Raw genomic sequence first — 14,919 nt, forward strand, 5'->3', positions numbered from 1 at the left:
CCCAGTGTACTCTGCCTTGAGGTGACATAAAGTATAGTGGAAAATTGTCCCTGAAACCGTCACAGAACTTCTAGTGGTAATATTTCCAATGACAACATCCATCTTCGCCAGTAACTTGCTCTTCTCTCCAACCTGCACTTTCTTCTCTACAACCTGTCAAAGAAGGGCTGTAGGAACATGCTATATCTAGTTTTCCAGTAGCCAATCCCGTTCGGAAGGCCACAAGGGTCAATTTTAAAAACCGGATCCGGCGTAATCCGTTGAAAAACGGATAGAAAAACGGATGAACCGGATGAGACGGATCCGGTTTTGTCTGTCAAGAACAAGACGGATCCGGCAGAAAACCGGATCCGGCACTTCAGGTTTTACAAAACATTTGCCGGATCCGGCATTCCGGCACGACGCCGGATCGCGCCTGACGCCGAAAACCTGATGTGTGAAAGTAGCCTTAGTTTGTTACGTTGTTTCCCGGGTCCCTGCGAGGACGAATAGTTGTTACCCTCTTTTTGTTGAAACAGTTTAGCCCTTGCGGCTTGAAATTTATAAAAGTTTATTTCACACCACATTCAGTCTCGTGTCTCGTTACTGCATCCTGTGAGCCTGCTCGAACCCTACACAGATGTTGTCTTTTGTGGATCCTGAATAGTGATGACCAAATAGCATTGATGCTCTGGTTTTCCCAAGCATGCTCGGGTGTCCTCCGAGTATTTTGGCATGCTTGGAGATTTAGTTTTCGTCTTCTCAACTGCATGATTTGCGACTGCTAGACAGCTTGAATACATGTGTGGAATGCCTGTTTGTTAAGGAATTCCCACATGTATTCAGCCTGTCTACAAGTTGCAAATCATGCAGCTGAGACGACGAAAACTAACTCTCCGAGAACGCCAAAATTCTCGGAGGACACCCGAGCATGATCAGGGAAACTCAAGCAACAATGCTATAAACTCATCACTAATCCTGAATCACTGAGCCACTGTGCTGCCCTGTCTAAGAAGACATAAGTCCATCTAGTTCAAACTACTTTGTAACATGCAAAATAGGAGCATATTCACATTGGCCATTAAACAGACAAAACCAAAGACAGAAGCAAAATAAACGTATAGTCCGCAAATGTAAATAAGTAAAAGCAATTGTGCGCAGAACAAACATTGTGTGCTTTTAAATACTGTTTTTGATAAAAAAAAGAGTAAAAACCATTCCGCCAATGTCGAGGTTTACCCAAATTAGGTATGGTTCTAAGTTACCTCTAGTATTAAAATCTTGCCATGCATCATAGTGAGTTCTGTGTGAATAAGGGCTGAACAGGACCTGGTCCCAAACATGGACACACAGCAAATGGGAAGCTATTTAAATGTCATATCCATTTCAAAGGAAGGGAGGCCACACCCTTACCTGCACTAAATGCAGAAACCTAAAACTGAAAAAAAATGAACTGGAGTGTAAGTTGGTATGCATGTAAAATAGGAGCATGTTCACACTGGCCATTAAACAGTCAAAACATAAGATAGAAATAAAATAAATGTATACCCTGCTGTACATAAATAAGTATAACCAATAGTGCATATAAATAATATTGGATACTTAGTAAACACCGTTTTTGATCAAGAAAGTTAATTTGTTCAACACAGTGTCACCAGGCTGAGCTCTGATCGGTGCTATCAGATGATGATGTCAATTGCTCCAGTCAGAGTGCACAGATGCAATCTGACCTCAGTATGACCACTCTTCACTTCCTCATTCTAGCTTTGAATGTGTGCAGAGCAGTCATAGTGCTGTTGTGTCGCATTGTTCTGGGCCTTTTGGTGCCACATACTTTGTGAAGCCTGTGTCGTCACTGCTGGTGTTGCTGTTGCTGTTCAAGAAAGAAGAAAGAAGACATTCCTGATCCTTTCTTGATATGTTCCTTATCCCAGATCTTTCCTAATCCATCCCAAGCCACTTCTACCCCCTTTCTGTCCTCTTTCCCCCTTTTCTCTCTAATCCCCTCCCACCAACCTTTTTGCTGCAGAGGGTTGATCAGTACTTGATTGGTCAATTTTTGACAGGGTTTTTTTGTCCTGCAAATGCTGAGAGCTGATCAGTGACGCAAATAACTGATTGGCACTCATGCTAGCTGTTTTCCAGGACTTTTTTTGTCCCTGTCTTTTCCCCACCCCTTTTGCACCACCTCCGTGTTTGCGTCCTGCAGCCGCTGCTGATCAGTGACATAAATCAGTGATTGTCACTCATGCTCACTGTTTTCCAGGACTTTTTTTTGTCCATCTTGTGTGTGCATCATCAGTCGCTGATCTGGTGCACATCACTGATCAGCATCCATTCTCGCTTTTGGCAAGGACTTTTTTCCTGTCTATTTTTTAGCCCCTTTTTTGCACCATATCCGTGAATTTGTCCTACAGCTGTCAAGCGCTGATCGGTGTCACACATCGCTTATCGGCATCCAGTTGTTGCTTTTTTGTGTGGAAAAAAAATCAAAAACTATTTAAATTAGTTGATAGGACAAGATTATGGACAGTAAAACTATACTGTGGTAGTCTGTGTCTACAACAGTATTCTTTACTAAACAGTATGGATTGATGTCAGATAGTGGGGAAAAAAAGAATAACATCCGTGCTTGCATCCTACAGCTGTTGAGCTCTGATCACTGAAGCACATTTCTGATTGGCTTCTGGTTGTTGCTTTTTTAATTTTAGTGTGAATAAAGATTTTTTAAAAATTCCAACACTGATAGTGAGGAAGAGGATGCCATCTTCCTTTATTTTTAAACTTTCTCAAGTGATACTGAACCACCATGCAGATGCTACAGGACAGAAAATGAACCAGTGCCTACAGTTACTGACCCTGTATGGACCTCACCCCCAGAAGATTATGAGCCACAGATTCCTAATTTTATGGCTGACTCAATCAGGAATCAAATTTGACACCACTGTCTTCATAGAAATAGAGTTTTTCAAAGTCTTTTTCTCTGAGGATTTTGTAAACCTCATGGTGGCCCACACAAATTTGTACGTCCAGCAATTTTTGGAACAAATCTACCCTTCATCATTATGTAACTGGAACCCTGTAGACGCAATAGAAATGACAACATTTAGGGGCCTTTACCTTCACATGGGTTTAGTGAGGAAGCCAGAACTTCATCAATATTGGAGTGTTGATGTTTTATACAACACTCCACTGTTCAACATGGCTATGACCCTTAAACGATTTGAGACAATCCTCAATTTCTTGCATTACACTGATAATGCACAATGTCCTCCTCTAGCTGAGCCCAACTTTTCAAAGTTCACCCAGTCATTCTACACTTCAGCAACAAGTTTGTTCCACAAAGGCATATCGCATAGATGAGCCTGATAAATTTCAATTGGAGGCTCAAATTCCATCAATGCCTGCCCAGTAAGAGAGTCAGGAATGAAATTAAACTCTAAAAGCTGTGCGAGAGTACCCCTAGGGTACACCCATAGGTTTAGAGTTTATGAAGGGAAGGACACCGGGATAGAATTCCTTGAATGTCCCCCTGTCCGGGGAGTGAGTGGAAAAATTCTGTGAAATTTTGTGCACCCACTGCTGGATCAAGGTTATCACTTCTACGAAGATAACGTTTATACCAGCATTCCACTTTTCAAGTCCCTCTCTGTGCAAGCTTCCACAGCATGCGGTACTGTGCGCAAAATTCAGAGAGATCTCCCTAAAATGCTATTTGGGCAGCTGCTCAGAAAGGGTGAAAGGAGAGCCCAATGTAATAACAGCATGCTGGTAGTCAAGTACAAGGATAAGAGGGATGTCCATCTCTTGACCACCATACATGGTGATTGCAGCACCCTCACCACTGTACGAGGTACCTCTACACAGGTCACCAAACCAGATTGTGTACTGGCATGCAACAACAGCATGAGGGAGTTGATCTTTCTGATCAAGTCCTCCAGCCATAGAGTGCCATGACAAAAGGTAAGGTGTGGTACAAATGCTGGCAGTGCACATCATACAGATGGCAATGTACAAAGCTTGCATGTAATGAAAATCAGGAAGGAGCGAGCCCCAGTACTTCCAGAACTGAAAGTGCTTGTATCGTACCAATATTTCCCCAGTGAGGTCCCTCAAACCACAAGAAAAGGAAGGTTGCAAAAGAGGTGCCAAGTGTGTTATACAAGGGGAATACACAAGGACACCACTGCCCTCCACTGCAAAACCTGCCTGACATACCTGGCCTATGTATGAAAGAATGCTGCAAACTGTACCACTCATCTATGGACTACTAAATTAATTTCTGACTTACACAACTCACGTATGCCAACCTGACATACACTATACAACTCTTGTATGCCAACCTGATGCACACTACACAACTCACGTATGCCAACCTAAGCTGAATCACTCTACATGATCCACGTATGCCAATCTGATGCACTCTACTTTACTCACGAATACCAACCTGATGTACAGTACACAACTCACTTATGCCAACCTGTTGCATTCTACACTACTTATGTATGCCACTGCATTATAAAATTCACATACCAGGACTACCAGATCAATTCTAATATAAGGTCACATGTGGGGGGTTTCCACTGTTTAGGCACATTAGGATCTTTCCAAATGTGATATGGGATCTGCTCTTGGTTGCAGCCAATTTTGTGTTCAAAAAGACAAATGGTGCTCCTTCCCTTCTGAATACTGCCATACGTCCAAACAGTAAACTTCCTCCATATATGGGATATAAGTGTAATAATCAGGAGAAATTGAAAAACAATGTGTGAAGCACCTGGGTGTTCAATGTGCTCACCACTAGAGTTGAGCGAAACGGGTCGAAAAATTTCAAAAGTCGCCGACTTTTGGCAAAGTCGGGTTTCATGAAACGAAACCCGACCCTAGGATGAGGTCGGCCACGAGGTCGGCGACTTACGCGCCAAAGTCGCGTTTCAAAAGTTTGTTTTGCGCTCTTTTTCAGCCAATCAGGATCCACGGACACTGTGGGCAACGTGATGACATAGGCAGGGGTCACCACCATCTTTCAGAAGGGCATGCAAGTGATTGGCTTGCTTTGGTGGGCGTCACAGGGGTTATAAAAGGGCGTGCACGCCGACCGCCATCTTACTTCTGCCGATCTTAGCATAGGGAGAGGTTGCTGATTCTGTAGGGAGAGCGTTAGGCAGGGAAGAAGAAAAAAAAACTGCTTCTGCTGCTAGCGATTTTGCCTGTACAACACACCAGTCACTGTGTGTGCAGTGCAAGGGGAGGCAATATTGTGGTGGATCAGCGGTGTTGGTTGTTAGGCTGCCTTCTAAGGCTTCCTGACAGCTGCATTGCTGTTTATCCACTGCTCTACAAACTGCTTTTTTAAAAGCAATTCCAATTTTTTTTTGTCCTGCTGAGGTACTGAGCGTGCATTTTTTCACACCATACAGCGTCAGTGGGCCTCACACAATCCAAAAGTGTCCAGTGTCCACTAGTGTCTGCAGAAATTCAAAATCTCCCTTATCCTGTAGTCACTTTTTTCACACCTGTGCCATGGAGCCTGTGACATAGCGCTCTGATATTCAGTGGGCCTCACACAATCCAAAAATGTCCAGTGTCCACTAGTGTGTGCAGAAATTCAAAATCTCCCTTATCCTGTAGTCACTTTTTTCACACCTGTGCCATCGAGCCTGTGACATAGCGCTCTGATATTCAGTGGGCCTCACACAATCCAAAAGTGTCCAGTGTCCACTAGTGTCTGCAGAAATTCAAAATCTCCCTTATCCTGTAGTCACTTTTTTCACACCTCTGCCATCGAGCCTGTGACATAGCGCTCTGATATTCAGTGGGCCTCACACAATCCAAAAGTGTCCAGTGTCCACTAGTGTGTGCAGAAATTCAAAATCTCCCTTATCCTGTAGTCACTTTTTTCACACCTGTGCCATGGAGCCTGTGACATAGCGCTCTGATATTCAGTGGGCCTCACACAATCCAAAAGTGTCCAGTGTCCACTAGTGTCTGCAGAAATTCAAAATCTCCCTTATCCTGTAGTCACTTTTTTCACACCTGTGCCATCGAGCCTGTGACATAGCGCTCTGATATTCAGTGGGCCTCACACAATCCAAAAGTGTCCAGTGTCCACTAGTGTCTGCAGAAATTCAAAATCTCCCTTATCCTGTAGTCACTTTTTTCACACCTGTGCCATGGAGCCTGTGACATAGCGCTCTGATATTCAGTGGGCCTCACACAATCCAAAAGTGTCCAGTGTCCACAAGTGTGTGCAGAAATTCAAAATCTCCCCTGTCCTATAGACACCTTGTACCTTGTTTTACATTACTATATAGTTTGTTGGATTTTGTCTACATTTCTACCAAAAATGAGGAAGGCTGGTGGAAGAGGCCGTGGAATTGGGCGGGGGTTGGCAGCTGGTAATGATGGTGTTGGTGGTGGATCTGATGGTAGTGGCAAAAGCAAAATAGGACCGAATGCAGGAGGTGTTGAGCCTGTGTCATCGTCTGGCTCCCCAAGGCCTCGAAGGCTTAGTTTTCTAGGAGTTGGCAAACCGCTTTTAAAGCCAGAGCTTCAGGAAAAAGTTTTGTCTTACATTGCTGACTCAGCCTCCAGCTCTATCGCCTCCTCTTCTGAAGTTGTAAAAAATAAAAGCACTGAGTCGTCATTGGAGGCTCATGTTCATGAACCACACCTTTCCTTGTGTCCTTCACCCCAACCAAGATTGAAGGATGACGCAGGCCATACTACTGATTACTCCATGGAGCTATTTTCACATACCATGCCTGGATTATCAAGTGAAATGGTGAATTACCCAGGCCAAGATGAATCTGACATGGAGTGCACTGATGCACAGCCGCTGATAGATGATTCTGCTGGTACATTCACTCAGAGCACTACATTGTCCTCGCAGTGTACAGAGCCAGATTCTGACCCTGATGAAACTCAGGTGCCCCTTCCCGCACACTATACCACCATACACGGTGACACAGAGGAAGGTGCACATGACATTGAAGAGGAGGTGATGGATGACCCAGTTGTTGACCCAGATTGGCATCCATTGGGGGAAGAGGGTGCTGCTTCCAATAGCTCAGATGAGGAGGAGCATCCACAGCAGACATCGACATCGCAACAGCTGTTATCTGGCAGGCCCGGAGCACTCCAAAGACAGGTTCCAAAAATCAAAAGAGTTGCTGGACAGCTTGTCCAGAGGGTCAAAAGATCACAGCGTGCTAGGCCGCAAAATGTCTGCCAAAGTACAAAGAGTGCAGTGTGGCACTTTTTTGAACAAAATCCTCATGATCAGGCCAAGGTTATCTATAAGAAGTGCGCAAAGACCTTTAGCCGAGGGAAAAATCTGAAAAATTTGAATACCAGTTGCATGCTTAGACATTTAACCAGCATGCACTTGCAAGTGTGGACACAACACCAAACCTCAAGTGCCACATGTGCAACTGATCACAAAGAAGGTAGTCAACAACGCTACATTGTTTCCCCCACTGTAAGCCCACCGGTTAGCACAGCAGCAAATGTTGAGGTGTCGTTGCAAGGCCACAGCAGTCAGGGAATCCCACTGTTATATCAACGAAATACTGAATCTAGGCCATCAGAAAGAACACCAACTCCATCACCATCATCATCCCTCTCTCAGTCCGCCCTGTCCACCGCTACTTCCACCATATGCAGCTCTCAAGTCCAGCTCACCCTCCCAGACACTATGAGTAGGTCAAGAATGTACTCGGTCTCTCATCCACGTACACTGGGTTTGAACGCCCACATTGCCAAACTAATCTCGTTAGAGATGATGCCCTATCGGTTGGTGGAAAGCGCAGCTTTCCGCGAACTCATGGCCTATGCAGTACCACGCTATGACCTACCCAGTCGCCACTTCTTCTCTCGCAAAGCCATCCCAGCCCTCCACCATCATGTAAAAGACCGCATTGTCCATGCACTCAAGCAGTCAGTGAGTGGAAAGGTGCACCTCACAACTGATGCATGGTCCAGTCGGCATGGCCAGAGCCGTTACGTGTCCATCACTGCGCACTGGGTTAATGTGGTGGATGCAGGGTCCACAGGGGACAGCGGTGGTGGGACAGTGCTGCCTAGCCCACGGTATAGGAAACAGTTGGCTGTAGGCGTTCGACCCTCCTCCTCCTCCAGAAGCGAAAGCTCGTCCACAGAGCGCAGTCGTACGAGCACTCCATCTGCAGCTGCCACTGTTGCACACGAGGTTTCCCCCTATCGAGCAGCTAGTGGAAAGCATCAGCAGGCTGTGTTGCAGATGATGTGTTTGGGTGACAGACACACCGCCGAGGTGCTGGCCGAGTACTTGAAGCGACAAACTGAGTCATGGCTGGGCAGTGTACATCTTGGGGCAGGCAAGGTAGTTAGTGATAACGGCCGTAATTTTGTGGCAGCCATAGCCCTTTCAAAACTCAGCCACATACCTTGCTTGGCTCACACCTTGAACCTGGTGGTGCAGTGCTTCCTCAAAAATTATCCGAAGTTAACAGCTCTGCTCCAGAAGGTGCGAAGACTGTGCGCGCACATCCGCCGGTCGCCTGTACACTCCGTTCGTATGCAGAAGCTGCAGCGATTGCTCCACCTTCCCAACCACCGCCTCATTATCGACATTGCAACAAGGTGGAACTCCACCCTGCACATGGTGGAGCGGCTGTGCGAGCAGAGGCAGGCCATAATGCATTTGTGGGAGGATACACGGCCAGGCACTTTGAGAGCAGACATGGAGTTGACAGGTGTGCAGTGGTCGAAGCTGAAAGACCTCTGTAAAGTCCTTCAGTGTTTTGAGGAATGCACATGGCTGGTAAGCGCAGACGATGCCATCCTAAGCATGAGCATCCCACTTATGCGTCTGCTCATGCAAACTTTGACGCACCTTAAGGAGCAGGCGTCTGCAGCCAATGTTGATGAGGAGGAAGAGGAGGAGGGAATCCTTGATGACATTCAGCCATTGTCTGCTCAGGGACCTCTCCTGGACGAGGTGGAGGAAGAAGAGGAGGAGGAGGATGATGATGGGGATGATTACTTAGGGGAGGAGGATGCATCTCGTGGGGCAAGTGAAAATGTTGGCGTGGCAAGGTCTGGTACAGGGTTTGTGCGTGACTGGAGGGATGTGGATTTGCCAGAAAGTGCTTCTCCACCCAGCACTCGCAGTGCATCATTGACACCGGGAACATTGGCCCACATGTCAGATTATGCCTTGCAGATCCTAAAAAGGGACCCCCGCATTGCCAAAATGATGAACGATGATGACTACTGGTTGGCCAGCATCCTGGATCCACGCTATAAAGGCAAATTACAAAACATCATGCCACAGGAGAACCTTGACCTAATATTGGCTAATAAACAAGCAACTCTGGTAAATCGGTTGCTTGAGGCATTCCCAGCACACAGCAGCGGTGATGGTTCTCACACGAGCCGTACGGGCTGGGGGCAGCTTGGCAGAGGTGTTCATGGTGCACACAGCAGAAGTGGCGTTGGAGACAGGGGTTTCATGACAATGTTGTGGACTGATTTTTCACGGACCGCTCACACAACTGGTAATACTGCATCGATGGAAAGTGACAGGAGACAGCAGTTGTCAACTATGGTTACAAACTACTTTTCCTCCCATATCGATGTTCTCCCACACAGGTCATTCCCCTTTGACTATTGGGCCGCTAAACTGGACACCTGGCCTGAATTGGCACAATATGCCTTACAGGAGCTCGCTTGCCCAGCTGCAAGTGTGCTATCGGAAAGAGTCTTCAGTGCAGCTGGATCAATCCTGACAGAAAAAAGGACCCGTCTGTCAACCCAAAATGTGGATGATCTAACCTTCATTAAAATGAACCATGCATGGGTTTCCAAGGATTTTGTCCCACCTTCCCCTGATGACACATAGGGTGACAGAAAAATGGCTTGCTTTGGTCCACCTCTTCCTGGGACTTGACCTATTTCGCCTTTTGCATCAGCTGAATGTCCAACATCAACATATGCCACTTTCTAAAACTCCCTAACTGTGCTGCCTCCCCCCCATGGCCGGGGTCACCACCTAGCGCACGACACCGTGCGAGTGCCGTTGCCCTGGACAGGTGGGTAGGCCGACTCTTGGGCGCGGGCACTGGCACAGGGTCCCTCATAGTGCAATCAAGTGTCTCTGACGGTGGTGGTGCACACCCGCCGTCAGACACACCGCCGTACTATGAGGGGCCCAGGGGCACTACCGACGCCCACGAGTGGGCCCCCCTTGCTTGGGCAGGGCCCCAGCATTTGCAATCTTTACCTCTCCCTGCTCCTCCGCTGTGTAGTCTGGGCCGTCAAATCCATACTGTGCCTGACACCGTCTGAGCCTGCCTCCTGATGTATAGACATATATTTTGAATGTGTACGCTATCCATACATGTTATCCGGGGATACGGTACCCGTTCTCACCTTTGTGCAATCACGTGCAAGCCATACTGGGCCTAACACCGTCTGAGCCTGCCTCCTGATGTATAGACATATATTTTGAATGTGTACGCTATCCATACATGTTATCCGGGGATACGGTACCCTTTCACACCTTTGTGCAATCACGTGCAAGCCATACTGGGCCTAACACCGTCTGAGCCTGCCTCCTGATGTATAGACACATATTTTGAATGTGTACGCTATCCATACATGTTATCCTGGGATACGGTACCCTTTCTCACCTTTGTGCAATCACGTGCAATCCATACTGGGCCTAACACCGTCTGAGCCTGCCTCCTGATGTATAGACATATATTTTGAATGTGTACACTATCCATACATGTTATCCGGGAATACGGTACCCTTTCTCACCTTTGTGCAATCACGTGCAAGCCATACTGGGCCTAACACCGTCTGAGCCTGCCTCCTGATGTATAGACATATATTTTGAATGTGTACGCTATCCATACATGTTATCCTGGGATACGGTACCCTTTCTCACTTTTGTGCAATCACGTGCAATCCATAATGGGCCTAACACCGTCTGAGCCTGCCTCCTGATGTATAGACATATATTTTGAATGTGTACGCTATCCATACATGTTATCCTGGGATACGGTACCCTTTCTCACCTTTGTGCAATCACGTGCAATCCATACTGGGCCTAACACCGTCTGAGCCTGCCTCCTGATGTATAGCCATATATTTTGAATGTGTTCGCTATCCATACATGTTATCCTGGGATACGGTACCCTTTCTCACCTTTGTGCAATCACGTGCAATCCATACTGGGCCTAACACCGTCTGAGCCTGCCTCCTGATGTATAGACATATATTTTGATTGTGTACGCTATCCATACATGTTATCCGGGGATACGGTACCCTTTCTCACCTTTGTGCAATCACGTGCAAGCCATACTGGGCCTAATACTGTCTGAGCCTGCCTCCTGATGTATAGACATATATTTTGAATGTGTACGCTATCCATACATGTTATCCGGGGATACGGTACCCTTTCACACCTTTGTGCAATCACGTGCAAGCCATACTGGGCCTAACACCGTCTGAGCCTGCCTCCTGATGTATAGACACATATTTTGAATGTGTACGCTATCCATACATGTTATCCTGGGATACGGTACCCTTTCTCACCTTTGTGCAATCACGTGCAATCCATACTGGGCCTAACACCGTCTGAGCCTGCCTCCTGATGTATAGACATATATTTTGAATGTGTACGCTATCCATACATGTTATCCGGGAATCCGGTACCCTTTCTCACCTTTGTGCAATCACGTGCAAGCCATACTGGGCCTAACACCGTCTGAGCCTGCCTCCTGATGTATAGACATATATTTTGATTGTGTACGCTATCCATACATTTTATCCGGGGATACGGTACCCTTTCTCACCTTTGTGCAATCACGTGCAAGCCATACTGGGCCTAACACTGTCTGAGCCTGCCTCCTGATGTATAGACATATATTTTGAATGTGTACGCTATCCATACATGTTATCCGGGGATACGGTACCCTTTCACACCTTTGTGCAATCACGTGCAAGCCATACTGGGCCTAACACCGTCTGAGCCTGCCTCCTGATGTATAGACACATATTTTGAATGTGTACGCTATCCATACATGTTATCCTGGGATACGGTACCCTTTCTCACCTTTGTGCAATCACGTGCAATCCATACTGGGCCTAACACCGTCTGAGCCTGCCTCCTGATGTATAGACATATATTTTGAATGTGTACGCTATCCATACATGTTATCCGGGAATCCGGTACCCTTTCTCACCTTTGTGCAATCACGTGCAAGCCATACTGGGCCTAACACCGTCTGAGCCTGCCTCCTGATGTATAGACATATATTTTGAATGTGTACGCTATCCATACATGTTATCCTGGGATACGGTACCCTTTCTCACTTTTGTGCAATCACGTGCAATCCATACTGGGCCTAACACCGTCTGAGCCTGCCTCCTGATGTATAGACATATATTTTGAATGTGTACGCTATCCATACATGTTATCCTGGGATACGGTACCCTTTCTCACCTTTGTGCAATCACGTGCAATCCATACTGGGCCTAACACCGTCTGAGCCTGCCTCCTGATGTGTAGACATATAGTTTGAATGTGTTCGCTATCCATACATGTTATCCTGGGATACGGTACCCTTTCTCACCTTTGTGCAATCACGTGCAATCCATACTGGGCCTAACACCGTCTGAGCCTGCCTCCTGATGTATAGACATATATTTTGAATGTGTACGCTATCCATACATGTTATCCGGGGATACGGTACCCTTTCTCACCTTTGTGCAATCACGTGCAAGCCATACTGGGCCTAACACCGTCTGAGCCTGCCTCCTGATGTATAGACATATATTTTGAATGTGTACGCTATCCATACATGTTATCCGGGGATACGGTACCCTTTCTCATCTTTGTGCAATCACGTGTAATCCATACTGGGCGTGAGAACGGCTGGCGAGCTGTTAAGCAAGCTACAGCACCTGTGGTTTGCACACGTAAGTTTTTCATTTTTTCAGGAATGACGGTTAGGCCTTATTCCGGAACTGCGGTTGACCTGCACTTACTGGGAAATCATCGTTCGCGGGTAATAATTGTAATCAGTGATCTCCATCACTAACGTTGTTCAGCGGGTTATCTGCACCTGTAAGTGACAAACGCTGGCCTTTTCAGTGTAGCGCACATGCAGCCACGGACATGTAAGGGCATGACACACCAGTTATTGGCCAATCTCATGTGCCAGAGCCTCACGTGTGCCTCTAGTAAGCCGGACTCGGACCGCGGGGCATGACGGAGTCTCGTTCGTTAACGGAATTAAGCTTGCAATGTGTGCATCTGTTCTGTAGCTGGCATGGTTGAGGTTTCCCAGGTGGAGTCGAATTTAACGGTAGGCTCCACTCCTGGTGGTGCCCTTCTGGACATTCCTTTAAGGTTCAGCTTTGCAACCATACTGCCCACGTTAAACAAACACTTTGCCTTCATGAACGCTGTTTGGAGGGTCATGACTCGTGGGAATAACGCCGCCCAATCAGTTAACCTGCTAGAGAGATCCTTCGGTGCTCCCAAGCATGACATCACACTCCCTAGGAGGAAGGTAATGCCACTGTGGCGACCGTACTCCTGGGGGCGACACAAGTGCACTGATGCCCAGCCACTGCTCGATGAATCTGCTGGTACATTGACCCAGACCACTACATTCCCCTCGCACGCTACCCGGCCTGAATCTGACCCTGATGAAACTCAGGTTACCCTTCCCATATACAGTTCCATCTTACACGGTGACAAAGAGGAAGCTGCAGATGAAAGTGCAGGTTCGGCCCACCCGCCATCAGACACACCACCGTACTATCAGGGGCCCTGTGCCAGTGCTGTCGCCAACGAGTGGGCCCCCCCTGCTTGCTCAAGATCACAGCACTTGCAAGGTGGAAATACTGTGCAGTGAGATGGAAGATGGGGACGACGAGGAGTCCAGACTAGTACAGGGATTCCCTAGCGAGGAGACTTATTTGATTGTTTTCAATGTTGGGACAGCAATTTTTGGGGAGCACTATACTCTGGAGAATGATAGATGGGGCCCACCATACACTGGAACATTCCAAAGGTGGACATCAGACACTGGAGCAGCATTTACAGGGCCCATTATACACTAGAGCATTAGAAATGGGGCCCATTATGTTTGGAGCATTATTTGGGCCCATAAGACAGTGGAGCTTCATCCATGGGGACCAACATATACTGTAGCATTATGAGGAGCTCATCATATACTGTTTCAAACATTATATGGGACCAATGATTCTGTATGGAGAAATAGATGGGCCTCGTCATGAGATGTAAAAAGTGAAGTATTTTTCATTGTACTATACCGCTATTTCTCTGCCGTATCGGAGCATGATGAGTTGTGGTATGTGTTAAAGGGGCGATCTTTGGCCCAGGGCACATGAAAACCTGGAGCCAGCCCTACCCCCCCACAACTTTAGCCAAATAACCCCCATTTTTCAGTGCGTAACTTGTATTATGAAGTTAATTAAGGTTGACAAGCTTAAGTAAGAAGAATTGATGCTTTTGGCATTCAAATGGGCACTGTAGGTGTGTTTCCTGTCCTCCTCTCACTGCCGACTTTTATTCCCCATTGACTTACATTGGGTTTCGTGTTTCGGGACGACCCCGACTTTTCCCTATAATCGGCCGATCTTGCTCGACCTGACTTTTGGAAAAGTCGGGTTTCACGAAACGAAACTCGACCCTAAAAAACCAAAAGTCGCTCAACTCTACTCACCACACATCTAGATAAGTTCCTTGAGGGGTCTAGTTTGTCACTTGTAATTTATAGTGGGTTTCTACTGTTTAGGCTCATCAGAGGCCCTCCAAATGTGACGTGACATCCTTAAGTAATTCCACTTAATTTAGCATTGAAAAAATCAAACGGTGTATCCCTTCTGAACCCTGCGGATATCAGCATGCTGAGGAGA

Source organism: Dendrobates tinctorius, unplaced genomic scaffold (genome assembly GCF_039654945.1).
Source record: "Dendrobates tinctorius isolate UK_male_01 unplaced genomic scaffold, ASM3965494v1 ptg000024l, whole genome shotgun sequence".
Taxonomy (NCBI): domain Eukaryota; kingdom Metazoa; phylum Chordata; class Amphibia; order Anura; family Dendrobatidae; genus Dendrobates; species Dendrobates tinctorius.